The sequence below is a fragment of the Danio rerio genome, chromosome 23 (assembly GCF_049306965.1).
Source record: "Danio rerio strain Tuebingen ecotype United States chromosome 23, GRCz12tu, whole genome shotgun sequence".
Taxonomy (NCBI): Eukaryota; Metazoa; Chordata; class Actinopteri; order Cypriniformes; family Danionidae; genus Danio; species Danio rerio.
In genome coordinates, this window is record NC_133198.1 from 20,606,070 (window position 1) to 20,625,762 (window position 19,693).

General features: G+C 34.1%; 2 long non-coding RNA genes across 2 annotated transcripts in view; one reads left to right on the forward strand and one right to left on the reverse strand.

Annotated features, from left to right (window-relative positions):
• Window positions 1–19,693, forward strand: part of LOC137489111 (uncharacterized) — a 68,882-nt gene that overhangs the window by 46,320 nt on the left and 2,869 nt on the right. The window contains exons 2-3 of the long non-coding RNA XR_011008447.2: window positions 14,279–14,426; window positions 18,665–19,649. This is a non-coding gene — a long non-coding RNA (uncharacterized lncRNA). The remainder of the gene's footprint in view (window positions 1–14,278; window positions 14,427–18,664; window positions 19,650–19,693) is intronic.
• The window catches only part of LOC141380475 (uncharacterized), a 156,550-nt gene that overhangs the window by 22,399 nt on the left and 114,458 nt on the right, over window positions 1–19,693 (reverse strand). The window lies entirely within an intron of this gene.

Genomic DNA, 19,693 nt, shown 5'->3' on the forward strand with positions numbered 1-19,693 from the left:
AATTTAAATGATACTTTGAGGAAAATAAAACAAAACATATCTGTAACAAATTACAGTAACATTTAAAAGTTGGTTCAAAGTGTATTTTTTTCAGTGTAGACTGTAAAAATATTCTGGGTTCCACACAGTTCCATCATGTGGTCCCAATTAATTGCTTTTACCAATTTAAGTGGATTGAACATAAAACAACTGAAGATGTTCCCAGAAAATATCAAGAATCGTGTTATTTTAGCTTATTTTCAATAAGTAGTTTGAACAAGAAATAAGAAAAATAAAATAAACATCCCAAAACTTCTTCTGTGGTGTTGCGTTTTGCATTGGTGCTGTGATATCTGACTGTTACATATCCTATAATGCAGTGTTATGTGTATTTTAAACATCTTGGGAGATTAAAAAGTAACATACGAGATTTTAACAACCAGATGCTGTTAGACCTGTGCGGTTTCATCTGGAATGTGTCCCAGAGCACCTCCTCAAGTGGTTTAAGCAATCGGATTTATACCCATCTTAAATGCATTTCTGAGGACATTTACAACAGCCCTTTTGTTAAAGCAGATAGCTAACTGATCAGAAACAAACTCACAACGTGACAGCTCCAGATTATTTTAAAGAGTTTCAAGGGTTTCAAGAAAAAAGCCTCAACTCAAGTGTCTTTGTTTATTTCATTAATATTATGAGCTAATTTTCCTCACACAGCCTTCCTCACAGCTTTGCTCATATTTACCAAGGGTGCCAATTTTAGTAGACTTTCGGCACTGTAAATGAGGCACCACCACAATAAGAAGAGTGTTTTTGAGATCCTTTAAATTGGAATTCCAGACCTTTATGAGAAAATAATCACCCTTCTGTGTTTAAAGCAGCTTGTGTGTGTGTTAGAGAGACTTCACCCGCATACAGGGAGGTAGTTTCTTTATTCAGACAGAGCGGTTCTGGCTATGGTGTATGTTCACCATTGAGTGAGCATTCAGCGATGTGAAACCAGCTTGTGCCTGCTCCGCGCTGATAACTTCACAGCAAAGAGATGGCAGCCGACTCAGACTTCTTCTTTTCACCACTGCTATTATTAATAAAGGAGGAGGGGTGCTCTTTAATTGGACGCACTGTCCCTCAAAGAAAAATCCGCAGCCATAATTTCCTGCAATATTCCGCTGAAGACAGAATTAATAATAATGCAATTACGCAGAGAGACACAAGCCAGATTCACATACACATAGGCAGCACTCACTGGACCCTAAACACAGAAAAAGCAGTTTAATGCGATGCTTAAAATAAATGTGACTCGCTGTCCGGAGGCTTTAAGGAGGAATGTGTGAAGACTATAGACTAAAGGCAATAAAATGGTTAAAAAAGTAAAAAATACATAAATGAGTGGAGTAAAAGGAGTGGAGGTTTTTTTGAAAAATCATCACCAACTAAATGGTAAGGTTTTATTAAAAAATTACACATATTGCTAAAATAACACAATGAATGAATGTCCATGTATTTAGCTCAAAATAAATATCAAATGAGTAGGGTTGCATTGTGTTTTTCATAAAATGTTAACTCAATTTTTCTTGTTTAACAAGAAGGCTTATGTTTGTTAGCATTTTTATAACTATTATTATATGAAGTCAGAATTATTAGCTCCCCTTTGATTTTTTTCTTTTTTTAAATATTTCCCAAATTATGTTTAATAGAGCAAGAAAATTTATGTTTGTCTGATGACAGTATGTCTGATAATATTTTTTTCTTCTGGAGAAAGTCTTATTTGTTTTATTTCGACTAGAATAAATGCAGTTTTAAATATTTAAAACACCATTTTAAGGTCAAAATCATTAGCCCCTTTAAGCTATACTTTTTGGGTGACGCAGTGGTGCAGTAGGTAGTACTGTCGCCTCACAGCAAGAAGGTCGTTGGTTCGAGCCTCAACTGGGTCTGTGACTGGTTTCTGTGTGGAGTTTGCATGTTCTCCCTGCGTTAGCGTGGGTTTCCTCCGGGTGCTCCGGTTTCTCCCACAGTCCAAAGACATGCGGTACAGGTGAATTGAGTAAGCTTAATTGTCCGTAGTGTATGAGTGTGTGTGAATGTGTATGGATGTTTCCCAAAGATGGGTTGCAGCTGAAAGGGCATCCGCTGCGTAAAACGCATGCTAGATAAGTTGGCGGTTCATTCTGCTGTGGCTACCCCGGATTAATAAAAGGACTCAGCCGAAAAGAAAAAGAATGAATGAAGCTATACTTTTTTTCGATAGTCTACAGAATAAACCATCATTATACAATAACTTGCATAATTACCTATAACCTGCCTAGTTAACTTAATTAGCCTGTTAAGCTTTTAAATGTGACTTTAAGCTGTAAAGAAGTGGCTTGAAAAAATATCTAGTAAAATATTATTTACTGTCATCCTGACAAAGATAAAATAAATCAGTTATTAGAAATGAGTTATTAAAACTATTATGTTTAGAAATGTGTTGAAAACATTCTCTGTCAAACAGAAATTGGGAAAAAATAAATAGGGGGGGTGTTGGGGGGGCTAATAATTCTGACTTCAACTGTAGAAGGCTATACATTATCTGACAAAAGCTTTGTCTTCAATCCCAGTTGTAAGAGCTACAAATAATAACTTGACTTCTAGTTGATCATTTGGAAAAGTGGCAGAAATATTGCAGAAGATCTATTGCAGGGGTGTCAAACTCAGTTTCTGGAGGGCCGAAGCCCTGCACAGTTTAGTTCCAACCCTGCTCCAACACACTTACCTGTAGGTTTCAAACAAGCCTGAAGGACTCAATTAGTTTGATTAGGTGTGTTTAATTAGGGTTGGAACTAAACTGTGCAGATCTGCGGCCCTTTTGGAACTGTGTTTGACACCTGTGATCTATTGGAACCCACATGGACCCAAGATTCTCACAGAAATCAGTCAAGTTTACTAAAGGAGAAATCATGGTTTGGGGTTACATTTAGGCTGGGGTGTGCGAGAGATTTGCAGAGTGGATGGCAACACTAACAGCCTAAGGTATTAAGGCATTTGTGCTGCCCATTACATTGCAAACCACAGTAGAGAACAGGTTCTTCAGCAGGATAGCGCTCCTTCTCATACTTCAGACTCCACATCAAAGTTCCTCAAAGCAAAGAAGGTCAACATGCTCCAGGATTGGCCAGCCCAGTCACCAGTAATGAACATTATTGAGCATGTCTGGGGTAAGATGGAGGAGGCATTGAAGATGAATCCAAAAAAAATTGATGAACTTTAAAAGTACTGCAAGAATTTGTTCCAGATGACTTTAATAATAAGTTATCTGAGTCATTGTAGAGATGTATGGATGCAGTCCTCCAAGCTCATGGGTGTCATACACAATATTAATTATTTTTCCACTGCAGCATAACTTTATATTCTATACTGTACAGTATTTCTGTTAAGTGACAAGACTTTTGTCTAAGTAAAGTCAGACTTCACTGTCCTAAATAAATAATTAAAAATCAAGGCATGATCATAATTGATTTTGGAAAAATAAGCATAATCTAGAGGCCTTTGTCTTTCATATAAGCCACTTCTGATTCCAAATTATCAACTTCAAGTCAAGTTTGTTGTTTTTAAAACTTGAATAGGCTACAAGACTTTTGTCAGGTAGTGTAGTTGTTTTCATTAGTTTGCATATTTTAATTATCATTAATAGTCAGCATTATCAGTCTATGGTGAGTTTTGTTAATAAAAAATGAAATAAAAAAACGTTTTAACCTTTAATATTTGTGTACATACACTCAAAATATAACTGCTGCTTTGCAGGTTGTTTAAACTACTTATTTAAAATAATTTGAAACAACACAATAGTTTTTTTTTAGACAACTCAATAGTTTTGTGTTCAATTCACTTAAATTTGTAAAAAAAATGATTGAGTTAAGGGCGAAGCAGTGGTGCAGTAGGTAGTGCTGTTGCCTCACAGCAAGAAGGTCGCAAGAAGGTTCGATCCTCGGCTCAGTTGGCGTGTGAGGAGTTTGCATGTTCTCCCTGCGTTCGCGTGGGTTTCCTCCAGGTGCTCCGGTTTCCCACACAGTCCAAAGACATGCGGTACAGGTGAATTGTAGGCTAAATTGTCCATAGTGTATGAGTGTGAATGGGTGTTGATGTTTCCCAGAGATGGGTTGCGGCTGGAAGGGCAATTGCTGCATAAAAACTTGCTGGATAAGTTGGCGGTTCATTCCAATGTGTCGACCCCAGATTAATAAAGGGACTAAGCCCACAAGAAAATAAATGAATGAATGATTAAGTTAACTTAATTAATTTTTGTTGGGATAACATGAACCCAGCATTTTTACAGTGTAAAAAATTAAGCATTGTTATACTCTGTAAAATTGAAAATGAATAATGAAACCTTTAATGCAGAACTATTTTATTTTATTTTACTTATAAAACAATTAGCTTTATGTTAGATTATATTTTGATTCCGTACCAATTTTCTAAGTAAAAATAGTTTATGCAAAAAATTGTTTTGCAAATGTGTTTTTGTTTTTTGTTTTCCAGGACTATTAAATCTTTTTGTGTGTGAGTTTATGCTTTTTCTTTATTATTATAATAGAGCAAGCAAATTAATGAATAAACACTCACAAGAATATTTTGCTGGTTGTTCAAACTACTTATTGAAAATGAGCTGAATCAACACAATTGTTGAGGTTTTTTTTTTCGAAACAATTTAACTGTTTTATGTTTAATTAAGTTAACTTAATTGATTTGTGTTGGGACAAAATGAAGGATTTGAACCCAGCATTTTTTACAGTGAATGAATGAATAAATACTGTACAGTTCATATAAATATTGAAAGTAATTTCTGGTCCCAATACTATGTTTCAGGAGCAAAGAGACAAGAAAAGCAAGGATGCCAGGGTATCTAAAAATGCTTCTTTTTCAATATCTGGTTCTAATATCATAACTCAGTAATATTTAATGATGCATTGCAAACTAATAAGCAAACTGCAATATTAAAACAAAAATTACATAATTTGTTGGCATCATTCCATTGTCACTCAGCATAACACACATATTGATGTAAAATTTAAGCAACATACCTGACATACCATAATTCTGACCAACACAGTATCAAAAAATGATGAATAATTTTTATAAGGTTCTGTTAGTTATTATATTTACTAACATGAACAATGATCAATACATGTATAACTGAACTTATTCATCTTGTTAATGTTGTTTTATTTAAAATATATGTCAGCAAGTACCACTTTGGATTTTAATCGTGCATTAGCAAATGTTAAGATTATTATGAATTAACGAATGCTTAGAAATATTGTTAATGTTTAGTTCACATTAGTAGATACATTAGCTAGCACTATAGTCAATGAAACCTCATTACCAATAAATGATTAAAAAATATAGGGTTTGAAAGACAGTGACAAAGTGCACTGTGATCCTTAAATATCTTTAATAACACCATGAAGTGATTCTTGTTCTAAATGTGCCCTACAAGATTGGTTTGACTTATTTTTTAGTTATACATTCGCAAACATTATAAATACATTTGCAAACATTATAGCCAACGGAACCTTGTTACCAATTATATTTTAAATGATCACAAGCCAATGTGTAAAACATAGTTTGAAGGACAGGGACAAAGTTATGTTTAAAATCACAATAAAAGGGAATTTTGATGCAGCACTGTGATCCTTAAATATCTTTAATAACACTATGAAATGATTCTTGTTCTTAATGTGCCCTACAAGATTGGTTTGACTTTTATTTTTTAGTTCATAAATACATTCGCAAACATTATAAATACATTCGCAAACATTGTAGCCAACGGAACCTTGTTACCAATTATATTTTAAATGATCACAAGCCAATGTGTAAAACATAGTTTGAAGGACAGGGACAAAGTTATATATTTCAAATCATAATAAATAAGTATTTTGGAGATGCACTGTCTGTGACCATTAAATACAGTCATTTAATTCACTATCAAATGATTCTTGTTCCAAATGTGCCTGTAAAAAACTCACACCTGAGCATTGCATCACTTAATTCTCTACATGAGAGGTGTCTTTAAGCTGCCATCACCCAAAAAGCCTTTTATATAAAGTAATAAACACATTTCAGAAGTTTAGTACTCCCTCCTTGCTTCATTCCATTGTTATAACACATAATTCATTTGTTTGGTTTTGTTTTATTTTTATGTTTGTATTTTTTTACCTAAATCTGGTTCAATCCAACGTCACCAGCTCCTTTAGAAATATTATTCCCAGGAAAAAACATAACGTGTTCCATACTCATGTTCCCCGTAATGTGATGTCTTGGCATAGAAGGTATTGCACATAACCCTAATCTCTATGATGCTTTATTATTGTATCTTTTTATATCTTGTTTCTTGTCCAAATATCTGAAGACTATTAAATCAAGAAATAATCTCTAGACATGTTTTTAGGTCTTGTTTTCAGAAATAACAAATCACTTTGATATAATATTATTTTGCTAACGCCATTGTCAGATTATTTTGTTTCTTTAAAGAAAAAACAAAAACAAAATTGACGACTTATTATTTCTGAGAACAAGACAATATGTTTTGCTTGTCTAGTAAATGTTTCTTAATTAAAGATGTTTTCGATATTTGGACTAAAAACAAATTAAAAAACCCTATTTTTTTGTTTTGCAGCGTAGCTCTCTACCTCAGAATCATCAGTGCTTATGCTCTGTATTTGACAGTAGCTCCTCCTCTCTCTTCTGTGTTGTATAGATTGAGTGTGTGTGTGTGTGTGTGTGTGTGTGTAATCTGTGGGGGGCTGTTGTCACACTTGTCCTGCGTGAAGAGCCGCTGTAGCGTGCAGCACTGCAGCGATAGGCCGAGCTCATTAAAATACAGACAGGCAGAAACAAAAGCATGCAGACACTCGGTGTGGCGTGTTTCTGCGTGATAACCAGCATAGCTCCTCATCTGAATTAACCAGCCTTTGTAGTCACATATATACACACACACACACACAGACGTATACAAATATTAAGCACACACTTCAACAGAAGTACACACTCTGCACTTGATGACACATTATATGGTCATATAATTAAACAGGCAAAAGGATATTTTGAAGCATTTTATGTATATTACAATTTCACTTATTCATTTAGAGTGAGAGTTTCGTTTTTATCTAAATTTATCTGGGATGCTGAAGGATGAAATATTTTATATTCATCAAAGTCATTTGAAATATTAAAACACACTTTAGTTTTACTTAAATTTTAATTTTTTACATTTTTAAAATATTTTTAATGAAATATTTTTTATTTATTTAAAAGCTTTTATACAATAATTCTTGTAAATTAGATTATATGTGAACACAAAAATGTCTAATTTAAAAAAAGGATTTTTCCTAATAATAATAATAATAATAATAATAATTATTATTATTATTATTATTATTATTATTTGACAAAACAAAAATACAAGTTTAAATAATCAAAAATGTTTATGGAAAATGTTTATTATTATTTTTATTTATTTTGTGCTTTTATAGACATTGTGACTATTTAACTCACAAATATTAATATGTATAGATGGTATCTTCTTTTTTATTTATTTCACATTTGTATGCATGTATTTATTTATTAATTTATTATTTCATTATTATTTAAAATTGTATTTATTTAATTATTTGTTGTTGTTTGTAGTCCATTTATTTGATATTATTGTTTATGATCCACTTTTGTGGTCCATTTGGACTCATAACATCTTTAAAACACTTCTAAATGGCTATATTTTCATTTTATACATTTATCCTGCTAATTTTGAACAAACGTCACAAACAAAAATTTCATATTTAAAAAATCAACTGAAATATTTTAGTTTGTCCATACTTGAGTTAGATTTGTTTTCTATATGCAGATGTCATGTCAGCATGTTTTTAAAGTGTGCATGTACACATGTGCTGCATATCTAAACAAAAACAAAAAAAAATACAGCAAGCCCCTTTGATTCTTCACGAAATTGTGCTATATGACCGTATAGTGACCATAAATATACACTACCGGTCAAAGTTTTTTTTTTTTTTTTTTTCATGTTTCATTTTTTAAAGAACATTATTGTATGTATTTTCAAATGAAATTATAACTCCAGTCATTATTGCTTTTATTTCTATTACATTTAACAATAATAATAATTATAATAATAATAATAGAGTGATTTCGTTTTTCTTTTTTAAACTTCCCAGGTTGCAATGTCTCGAATTTTCCTTGCCAATCTTAAGCCTACAGTCACCTTTTGTTTTGGTTCAATTTGGAATTCCCCCAACCAATCGCAGAGCCCGGGAGACCAGAGTAAGTGCTCCGACTTGGCCCCCTCTGGTCCATTTTAGAGTGATTTCTGAAGGATCATGTGACTCTGAAGACTGAAGTAATGAAGCTGAAAATTCATCATTAAAACCACTGGAATAAATTATTAAATTATAAACTACTTTTGAACAGTTATTTTATAGAGCAATAACATTACACAATTTTGTACTGTATTTTTGATTAAATAAATGCAGTCTTGGTGAGCAGGAGAAGCTTATTTTCAAACATTAGTGTAGTGTATATGAGCTTAAAATATGAACATATCTTCTAGAATATCACAAGCAGGTCAAAAGAGAAACATCACAATATTAAAGAGACAGTTCACTCAAAAATAAAAATTCTATATTTATTAAGCGTCCACTTGAAGACAAATGAAGGTATAGAAGAATGTTAAAAACCAGTAAGCTGACACCCATAGCATTCATATTATGAAAGTCAATGACTACCAGTTTCCAACATCCTTCAAAATACCTTCTAAATATTCAATTTTAAGTGAACAATGTCTTAAATTAATCTACAAATACTGCTTTACATGACAGTGTCAGAAACCCTCCCCGGCCTCAGTACTTCAGTACTACAGTAATGCAGTACAGTGTGTGTCCAGTATATCTTCTTTGAGCACTGACAGAGAGGCTCGTCTTGAGCACAATAAATATAATCGGGTGAAAGGTGGTTGGCTGAACGTGACCCCCTCAACAGCCCCCCTATACCCAAGGCTGGACCCCAAGGACACGGCGGTGTGATTGGCCACCGCCGGGACAGGAAATCGAAGAGGAGCGGAGAGAAAGAAAAGGTGTGATTTCACTAGCTAAATTACCCGCGGGACTGATGAGGGAAACAAATCAGCCGGTGAGAGAAGCCAATATCACAGCACATCTCTTAGACTGAAATATGAGCCCATCGCAGAGCTTCTGTCATAACTTACATGAGCCAAAAACAAAGCATCATGAAATGAAAGGGCTTCTTTTTTTTTGGTTTTGTTCACCCCCGTGGCTTGGAGTAAATGGCGGGCACTCGGGCTATCAGAGATAAACACAGCAACAAGCCCCAATGTCAAACAAGCAAAAGCGGGATTTGAAGCAAGGTCAATCCGGCTCTCCTCTCCTCTCCTCGCACCTCCCGCTCTCTTTCACAGCCTCCGTCACTCAATGTTTGGCAGTAATTTCTCTGTATCAGAGCATCTTTCTGCAAACAGATGAATGATAGCCTATCGGGCTCTGTTTTGAGAGATAAGATTGCAGCTCTCTTCAACAGACACAGCCTTTTTATGATTCAGATGTTTGAGGAATAGATTCATCAAGTGAATATGTGAATGTGCATGCATTACTGGGGAATTATGAGAAGTTTTATTTCTAAACATCATAAAGATTGTTCATTGTTTAGGAATACTTCTAAATACTTTCTTTAGAAGTATTTCTCATGTTATCAAATGCAGTATTTCCATTTTTACAATTATTGTTGTGAATTAAGCCGTAATTTTCACCGCATTCTTTTTTTAATTATTGCATCAAGCAGGAAACAATATAAAGTAAGTACAAAAATCTAAAAAGAGACTGATAATAATAAAAATATACAACGAAAAATAAGCTAAACATATCATTAGCAGAATTTGATATCTAGAAGCTGTAGTTTAGTGCAAATTTTAGATGTCATTTAGTAATGTAAATTAGATGTAATTTAGACATAATTTTCAGGGCATCTAAAATGAAGATGTTTTGTTACTGAAATGGTGGTGATAGGATTGATTTTTCTGGATTTAAATGTCTGACTGTTTTATCTTGCAGAGGCCAAGGTTATATTATTTTTGTATCCTAAATAAACACAATTAAATGACAATTGCTTACTTTATTGCACTAAATTACATCTTCTAGATATCATATAAATTCTGTTTATGATATGTATAGCTTATTTTCTTTTTTATCTTTATTATTGTCAGTCTTCAGATCTCATTTTTTACGTACTTTATATTTTTGCCTGCTTGGTGCAATAATTGTGCTGGAAATGAAGACTTAACTCACAACAATAATTAAAAAAATGGTCATACTTTACTGCATTTGTTAATATGAAAAATACCTCTAAAGAATTGTTCTAAGTCATAAAGATTATTGTAGTATGCTTAACCAAAAAAAAATTTTAATCTATTTTTCCTACTTGCTGCATCTTTTAAAGTAACTGCAACTCACAAAGCCCTGTTTAGAAACCCTGTTTTTAAATGTAATATTTCAGATTAATATAGGATATCAAATGATTTCTTACTTTAAAATTGAAAGCCTGGACAAGAGTAAAACATTCAAATCATTAATGTTAAGTTTTGTTAAGTTAAATTGAATATATGTCACCCTGGACCAAAATAATGTTGCACGAGTATGAGTTTTTTCTGGCAAATTATATTGTATTAGTCATAAATAATGATCTCTCTTTTATGCCAAAAATCATTAGAGTGGGCTGTACAATATATATTATTTCAGCATAATTTCAGCATCCTGTGCAACAGACACATCGCAAAGATATGCAATGTTGAGTCTGAATTATAGTTCACCAGGAGCTTATTGTATTTAATTATTGTATTTATATAGAATTATATGATTTATGCAAAGAAAACTTCTTAGAATTTTTGTCTTGTTTATAGTCCAAATATCTACAAGTCAAAGAGAAAACAAGATTATTTCACGTACCCACTGGAAGATAATTTCCTAAAAACTAGCAAAAAAAAAACTCTTGTTTTTTTACTCATTTCATCTGACGGTGAAAACTAAACAATATTTTTACTTGGTCAAAGATTTGTTTTAACATTTGGACTAGAAACGAGACAAAACAAAAGTAGTTTTTTGCATTGTGATTATATAATTTCTGTACCTAAATAGTTTAGACTCCTCAGAAAATTGTCAAGTAGTACTATTCAAACCATCTTAGAAAATGTATTCATATCGGAATATTTATTGCATAAAAAATCAATTGAAAAATAAAAAAATCGCAAGTTTTCCAATATCGTGTAGCCCTAGTAAAGATCATGATACCTTGTCAATTTCCTACTGTAAAACTATATAAATATGTAAAAATAAATTTTTGGATTAGTGATGTTTATGGCTAATGTTTATTCAGATAACTTTAAACATGATTTTCTTGGTATTTGGATTTTTTTTAACCTTCAGATTCCAATTTTTTTTTTTAAATCTCAGCTGAATATTATCATTTTTTTTATTAAGCTTATTTATACAGCTTTCGAATAAAGTATAGTTTCACTGATTTACACTTATGACTCGCATATATTAACTGTAAAGATGCCAAGCTTTGAAAGCCTTCTGTCTTGAATCAGAAAAAACCCTCTTGGTACCCTATTACACTGTTACAGTATGGTCACCAGCCAGATAACATACACTACTTAAAGTGCTCAGCATATATGAGTACACCTCATGAGTTGATGCTTTGATCATATGAGTTGATGCTTTACAATATTATATTTGTGCATATAGTCAGTACTGAAGCCAAATATGGAGCTAATCCAACAAAATAACTTACAATAATGGAACAAAAATGAGTTGTCCAAAGTAATGTTGTGGAAAATATTCAATAAAAAATAGCACAAATCAAAAGAAACAAAAAATATATAATTTTGTTAAAATGTTGTAGTTTTTTTTTTTTTTTGCAATATTTGCATGAATTTAAATGTATTATTTCTAAAGGTGTTTTATTTCTAAAGAAAATACTTCTGTTAAATAAATCTGTTTTGTAAAATACACCAATTTATATTACATTCACTGAGAAATGGATAAAAATATTCATTTTAAAAATTGGTTGTACTCATTATGCTGAGCACTGTATATATGCATCTTGCTATTTGTATTTCTAGTTAGTTAAATAAGTCTATCAAATCTAACATACTGTGTATTATAGTGTGTTTAAATATCAGTATTTATCAAGAAAATATCATCTACAGGCACATGAAAGGACATGAGGGTGAAAATGTTAACAGAATTAGCATTTTAGGGTGCACTGTCCCTTTAAGGGTGGCGTTTCAAAAAAATTATTAAGGCAAGCGTGCTCTCCGCAAAGCTTCTTTTCTCAGAAAAGCAGATTTACACAGCTTTCACTGGAAGCAATGCACATCTGCAGCGAAACCCAGTTCAAGTCTGACGCTTCAAAGCAGCAAAGGACTCGCTAGTTTACTGCGATGAAACAATACAGCGTCAATTCCCCTCAACGTTCTCTATTATTCTGTACAAATGCTCTCCAACTTGATCTATGTTTCTCCCACTATCACAGAGACACACAAACACACTCACACCCATGCTTTTCATATGGAAATGTCCCCGCGAAGCATAGCTAGCGTGCTAAATCATTAGCTCCACGGTGACAGAGAGAGCCTCGTATCATTACATCTAATTAGAGCCTTTCTGCTTCCTATCAATTAACAGAGCAATTAAAAGCACCGTGGCATCATTACCAACTAACTGCTGAGTCAGGAGCGGATATGGAAAATAGAGGAATCTGAGGATACGTGCACAAAACAAACAAACAGTGGTGATGTTAGCATGATAAACAGCTTAGCATACCTACTTGAATGCTGCAGCACATTGAGGAAGACATTTGTTTTATTAATAAAGTCTGATTTGGCTGTGTGAGCGTATGAGTGTGTGCATAAATCTGACTGCAGAGGGAAAAATGAGGACGGGAAAGTGCAGTTCACACATTTTAAGAGAATCCTTTTCGCTCATTCACACCAATAACAACCAAAAGGATAAGTGTGTTTGTGTGTGTGTGTGTGTGTGTGTGTGTGTGTGTGTGTGTGTGTGTGTGTGTGTGTGTGTGTGTGTGTGTGTGTTTGGGAGGATTAGAAAAAAGATTCACCATTTCTGAAGGATGGATTAGGAGGAAACATCTAATTAAAATGTAGATTAAAAATAGATTATTACAATACACAACAACAAAACTATATAGACATATGAAAACATGAAAATGTTTTGGTACTCTTTCACTGAAGAAAAACTGGTGGTCACTGGAATAAGTTGACACTGACCAAAAATAATTGTACATTAAAAAATGACTGAAAATATATTCAAGTGTTTTATGTAAATAATCAAATAATGCTTACGAATTGTGAATCTACCAACACACACACACACACACACACACACACACACACACACACACACACATATATATATATATATATATATATATATATATATATATATATATAGTTTAGTAAATATTAAAATAGAAAGTTAGTAAAAATAATAAAATATAATAGAAATGATGAAGAGAAAATATTATAATGCATATTTTTGGATGAATTGTACATTTAAATTTTACATTTAAAATGTTTTTATGTCCTGCAAAGAAATAATAGAGCTTCACATAGATAAAAATCATAATATACAGTGCTCAGAATAAATGAGTACACCTAATTTTTTAAATGAATATTTTCATCCATTTAGCAGTGAAGGTAATATATTTTGGGGCATTTGAACAAAACAGACATATTTATTAAAATAACATTTTAGTCACAGAAAATCTTTAGAAATTGAAAGATGATACAATTAAAATCATGCAAAATTACAAACTACAAAATTTCAAATAAATTTTATACATCTTTTGTTTCTCTTGATCTTTGTTTTTTTTTGAAAATTTTATTTAATATTTTTCCCTAGCATATAAATTTGGGCTACTAATTTTTGAACTATTATAGTAAGTTATTTTGTTAGATAAGCTCCAGATTTGGCTTCAGTACTGACTAAACTAATCTACATGCACAAATATAATATTGTAAAGCATGCTATAAAAAACCATATTAAATTATATTTGCCGTTATGCTCACCTACAGAATCATCCAAATCAATTAACATGGGCTCATTCTGAAGATGTAGCCCTATATAAGTTTCTGGAGATCGTAAATTATGTAGCCAGAAGTATGTGTGGCTGCATTTCGTAATGTCTCTAACCGTATTATGCCATTCCTTTTCACGCTTACCAGCTGACCGCTCACCTCATATGGACGGCTTTCTCGTTTCTACAAGTTTGTCTAATTACCTCGCCATGTACATCGGTGGACTTGAGACGCAGAGAGGAGATGACCCCGATAACGGGCTTCGAGTCCAGTGAAGAATAGTACCAAAAAGCAGGTAAGACAAAAACAAAATCCAAAAAATTAAATGAACAAGTAAAAAACAGAGTGAGAATGTGGTAGAACGGAGTAAAAATCTGGCGAGGGCTTTGCTTTTTCTGTATTGCTTTTTAAAATTGTTGGTTGGGTTTAGGAAAGTGGGTGGCTGGGTCAATCTGTGCTTTTTAAAAAATTATGGGTTGGGTTTAGGGAAGAAGGAGGAGTGTGGGTCAGTCAATCAGTCAGTCAAACAGTCAGTCGACAGGAGCCTCTGATAGATTTATACGAGTACAGCAGGCACGAATGGCACTTGCGAGATAAATTTGAGATCTCACGAAAACAAAAACTGCAAAAAAAAAGTAGTTCCAGCCATGTAAAAAAAAAAAGTAGTTCCAGCTATGTATATGATGTTCTCCAGAAATGTATATAGCACTACGTTTTCAGAATAAGCCTGTGTTGAAATCAATCTAAAATAATAAATTCTTTACAAGCTATTCAAGTCATCTGGTGAAATTGCATTTGTATCACAATATAAAGCGCAGTGAATGAAAACAGTGCAATGTCCACTATCACGCAGCCCTAATTAAAAACTACAAATACAGTATATATAGTTACACCATTTTGGTAAATGCTTTTCTACAAAAACAAAGTAAAAAACAATATTACAACAATATTATAACAATATTAAACAACAATATATACTTCGGTAACAAGAATGTCAATATTTATGATTGACAGGAACAAACAATACAAATATTAAGAAGACAATTTCCATGAGGAATCAAACCTACATATATCATCTTGTTTCCATGGCTACTGGCTATACTGCTAGTGGACCATGATGCTGTGCACCACAATATTGACAGCAGTGTGTTGATTTTTTCTATTTTAATTCATTTATTTATTTTGTAACAGTGCTTCCGTATGTTCACAAATCCTGACCACAATCATGCACAATTCAAACCCAAAACCATCACCATAGCACACACACACATGGACACACATGGTAGAGATAAGTACAATAAACTGCAAACACCCAAAAATATTACTTGTGAACATAAAATAGCTATGTTGGTCAAAATAAATAGAATGTGTGTGTGTGTGTGTTTGTGTGTGTGTGTGTGTGTGTGTGTGTGTGTGTGTGTGTGTGTGTGTGTGTGTGTGTGCGTGCGTGCGTGCGTGCGTGCGTGCGTGTGTGTGTGTGTGTGTGTGTGTGTGTGTGTCGGTGTGTGTGTGTAAGTAAATAAATACTGTGTACATTTGTAAACCACCGAGTTTGTGTTCTTTCATATTCAGCTGTGTCTCAGTGTTAATAACTGTATATGCTGTAAAACTCTATTGTGTGTGTGTGTTGAGTGTGTTTGTGTGTAAATTCGTTGTGGCCTCAGGGTTTGGGGGGTGTATGAATCAGCACCAGACACTTGGCACGTGCCTTTTCCCCCCCTCTCTCTCTCTCTCTCACACACACACACACACACACGCACACACACACACACACACACACACACACACACACACACACACACACACACACACACATATTCGCGTGTGCACAATAAATCCTCTTGGCCCTGAGGAGGAGTGATGTGGAGGAGGGTTGAGTCAGGTGGGGATGAACATCCTCCCCCATCGCTCACCACATTACCCACAAAATGAGACAAATAGAGCCGCCTCGCGCTCTCTAATTATGTCGGGAGTTCAGAGTTCAGCCAGTCTGAATTTTCGGCCGAGATTCGGGGTGGTGTTACATTTGGTATGCAGATCGACGTGAGCGTGGCAGGCTTGCTTGCATCTGCTCGGGCTGTAACGTCTGCGTGCGCCAGCCGGCCTTTAGAGGCACTAGAGGTTAAAGAGGTCAAGCTCCTCATGGGACTTTCCTCATCATGCAAACATGAGCGTATGTACAAACAGATACTGGCCAATGCGTCCCTGCAATTGACCTTCGCCCTTAACCAACCTTGACCCCAGTCGATCGTTCTTAAAATAGTCTGGACGGTTTGGACTCCATATGGTTTGTTTGGATTTTGGGGAGAGGATGTTAGGAGGTGGTTTGGATGTGTCACCAGCACTAACACCCTCAGTGGTGCTGCGGTGGAGCTTCACAGGTTCCTCTGTTCGTGACACACTTTCACAGAGGCACCGCAGAGAGGAGGCGCTGCAGAGCCTCGTTCAGGACAGACCCACAATCACACCATCTCAGATCTGCAGGATGGGAGGAATATATGGATGTTGTGACATTCTAGCAAAACTTAATGGGATGCTGAAGCCCTGTTTTGGTGTAGGTTGTCCTTTCAGGTTAATGAAAATTTTCCACATAAAAAAATAATAATAATAAAAAAAACTTTTCTCATAAACGAAAAAAACGTTTCATATATATATATATATATATATATATATATATATATATATATATATATATATATATATATATATATATATATAACGTTTCAAGTAAACAAAAATGTTTCACATAAACACAAATGTTTCACATAAACAAAAACATTTCACGTAAACGAAAACGTTCACATAAGCTGCTTCTCCATAATTTGCTGCCTAAAAGTTCTGGGTTCCATGCAATTCCTTCATGTTGTCCCAACACAAATCGATTAAGTTAACTCAAGCTAAGTTGTCATTTTCACAAATTAAAGATTATTCAACATCAACAGTTAGGTTGTCCCAAAAACAACTTAAAAATTGTGTTGATTCAACTCAATTTAATTAAGTAGTTTAAACAAGTAGCAAAAGGATTGGCGGTAGGATATTTTTGAATATGACACACCAAGATGACATCAAAGAAGTAACGGAAACATAATACTACTGTCGTTTTACGTTGGCCTGAAAAGCTTGTGCGACTGTAAACGAAACTAGCTTTTGCATTGTGTAAATGTGTACAGATTTATCTGTCTACATATATGGAATAAAATCAGTCATACATATTTTGTATGTAAATAAAATTCTTGCATCTGTAATTATAAAACTGTAAAGGAAACCAGAACGTACTCGTAATATTTCGAGGGTACAATTCCAAAATCTGCGATTAGAACAGACACAGATACCACATTTTCTTTGTCTGTTTGTATATAACAGATTAATTTACGATGGGGTTGCTTTACAAACATGAAATACAGTTTCACCACAGACATGACAACCTGTTTACAAGTACGAATCAAACAACAACACTCCACTGTCAAAACTGCGTCACTGCTGTCACAGGCATTAATAAACAAGCAAAAGCCATCGATCACAACGATGCACTTGCTAGGCATTCGAGCTTCCACACACCGTCTCAGGTAAGATTTTTGTTATTCCCACTTTAAGAAATGTCCGTCATGAGCTGTAATAAAGGCTGAGACTTAATGAGGTCCATTTTTGCTGTATTTCTAGGACATTTTACAGAATCAAAATTAAGAATGGGCCGAGGATACTGAGCATAATCTAAGTTAACGTTATACAGGCAGCGAGCACAGAATTTTCTCAGTGAATCACGTAATCGTGTTTAACTATAACATGACATCTGTTGATTAAGGAACCTTACTCCATTGGTCGTATGATGCAGCAGGCACTACAAGTGGCTCTAATGAAATGTAGAATTAAATATACTGCATTAATATTGCATTAGCATTCCACCAATATTTTATAAGAACTTTAAATCTGTATAACTTTATGTATAATATACACCTACACATTTGAATAAATCCTGAATGTTTGTGTGACATATGGCTGAAGAAAAAAAGTGTAATATGTACACATTAACTTTGTTTTTCAGAAAATATGATAGAAGCAAGTAAGAAAAGATTTTGAAACACTGAGGACTGATGTCACAGACTTGTCTTCACTTGTTTTATTTTTTTTCATTTCAGTTCAGCATTTCCCATCTTTTACCCATCTTACTCTACACTGTTGTCATTCCTACAATCCACTGCACAAGTCATTACTCACACGTCTACAATGTCTAAATTCACTAACTCCATGCCAGTGGACACGTATGATTAGGGTTAGAAGCTTGATCAAATCCTTTGAGCAATACTAATGGCGATGGTTAACTTATCAAGAAATACTAATTAAAGTACAAGCAATCAGTGGAGAACTAAATTAATCTCAGGTCATTAAATTGGCGTGCCTGCGCTAATTTAACGTAATCAAGAGATTTGTGCTGCTCGAGCTGGAACGAGTCCAGGGAGTCAGCAAGAATATAACAGATGACATACATCACATCTCTCTCTCTCTCTCTCTCTCTCTCTCTCTCTCTCTCTGCAGCAAGCTGTGGATATCCTTGATTTGCTGTTTAAGGGAGTGTAGTATACACACAGTGAGAAAAGATGAGTGTGTGACAGATGGCCACAGATTTTGGCACCACAGTTAAGTGAGTGTGAGAGTATGTACCAGCACCACCAAAAGTCTCAGTTTTTGCTGAAATTACCCTTGTCTGCTTATAATCATATCATGTTCACCACTGCTTGTTCTTCTCTACTTACAGTAAATTGAGTTCTGATTAGTTCTAATCCACTAATTTGATAGATGGTGTATAATACAGTATGACAACATCTTACCCCCACAAAAAACTGTTTCATACTATCATAATGCAACAACAGTTATTATTTGCAAAAGCTACGCTGATTGGAAACATGTTTATAATTTACTAAAACATGCTAGCAGTGTGCTAAAACATGTAAGATTTAAGCTACTAATGTGCTACAGCATGCTAGTAGTGTGATAAAACATGGCAGAAACATGCTACAACATGCTAGTAATGTGTGGTAATCATGTTGCATGTGCAACAACACACTAGCAGTGTGGAAATTGATCATCTTAGAAACATGCTACTGGTTTGCTACAACTTGCCGGCAGTGTGGTAAAAACATGCTAACAATGTGTTACAACATGAGAGCAGTGTGGTTAAAAAAATGGCAGAAACACGCTACACTGTTAGACATTTCTGTAAATTACACAGTTATTTACTGTATTTCACCCAGTGTAATACTGCAAATTCCTTTTACGGTAAATAACTGTATTTACCGTTGCATTATGGGAATTTAGTGTGACGTCGAACAACATATACAGCGATGTACTGTATTTGTAAAAATTTGTGTATTATACTGTATTTTCCACAACTGCTTCAACGCCACCTTGCGGCGATTCGACTACTCTGCACCACTTTTTGCCTGAGGACCCTGGAGCAATTCTGGAGGACAATTTATTAGTGTGCCTGAAGAACATACTGGATTTAACAAACTTTACTCTGGTAAGCTGAGGCAGTGTTTCATTTTACAGAATGTTTTGTGGACG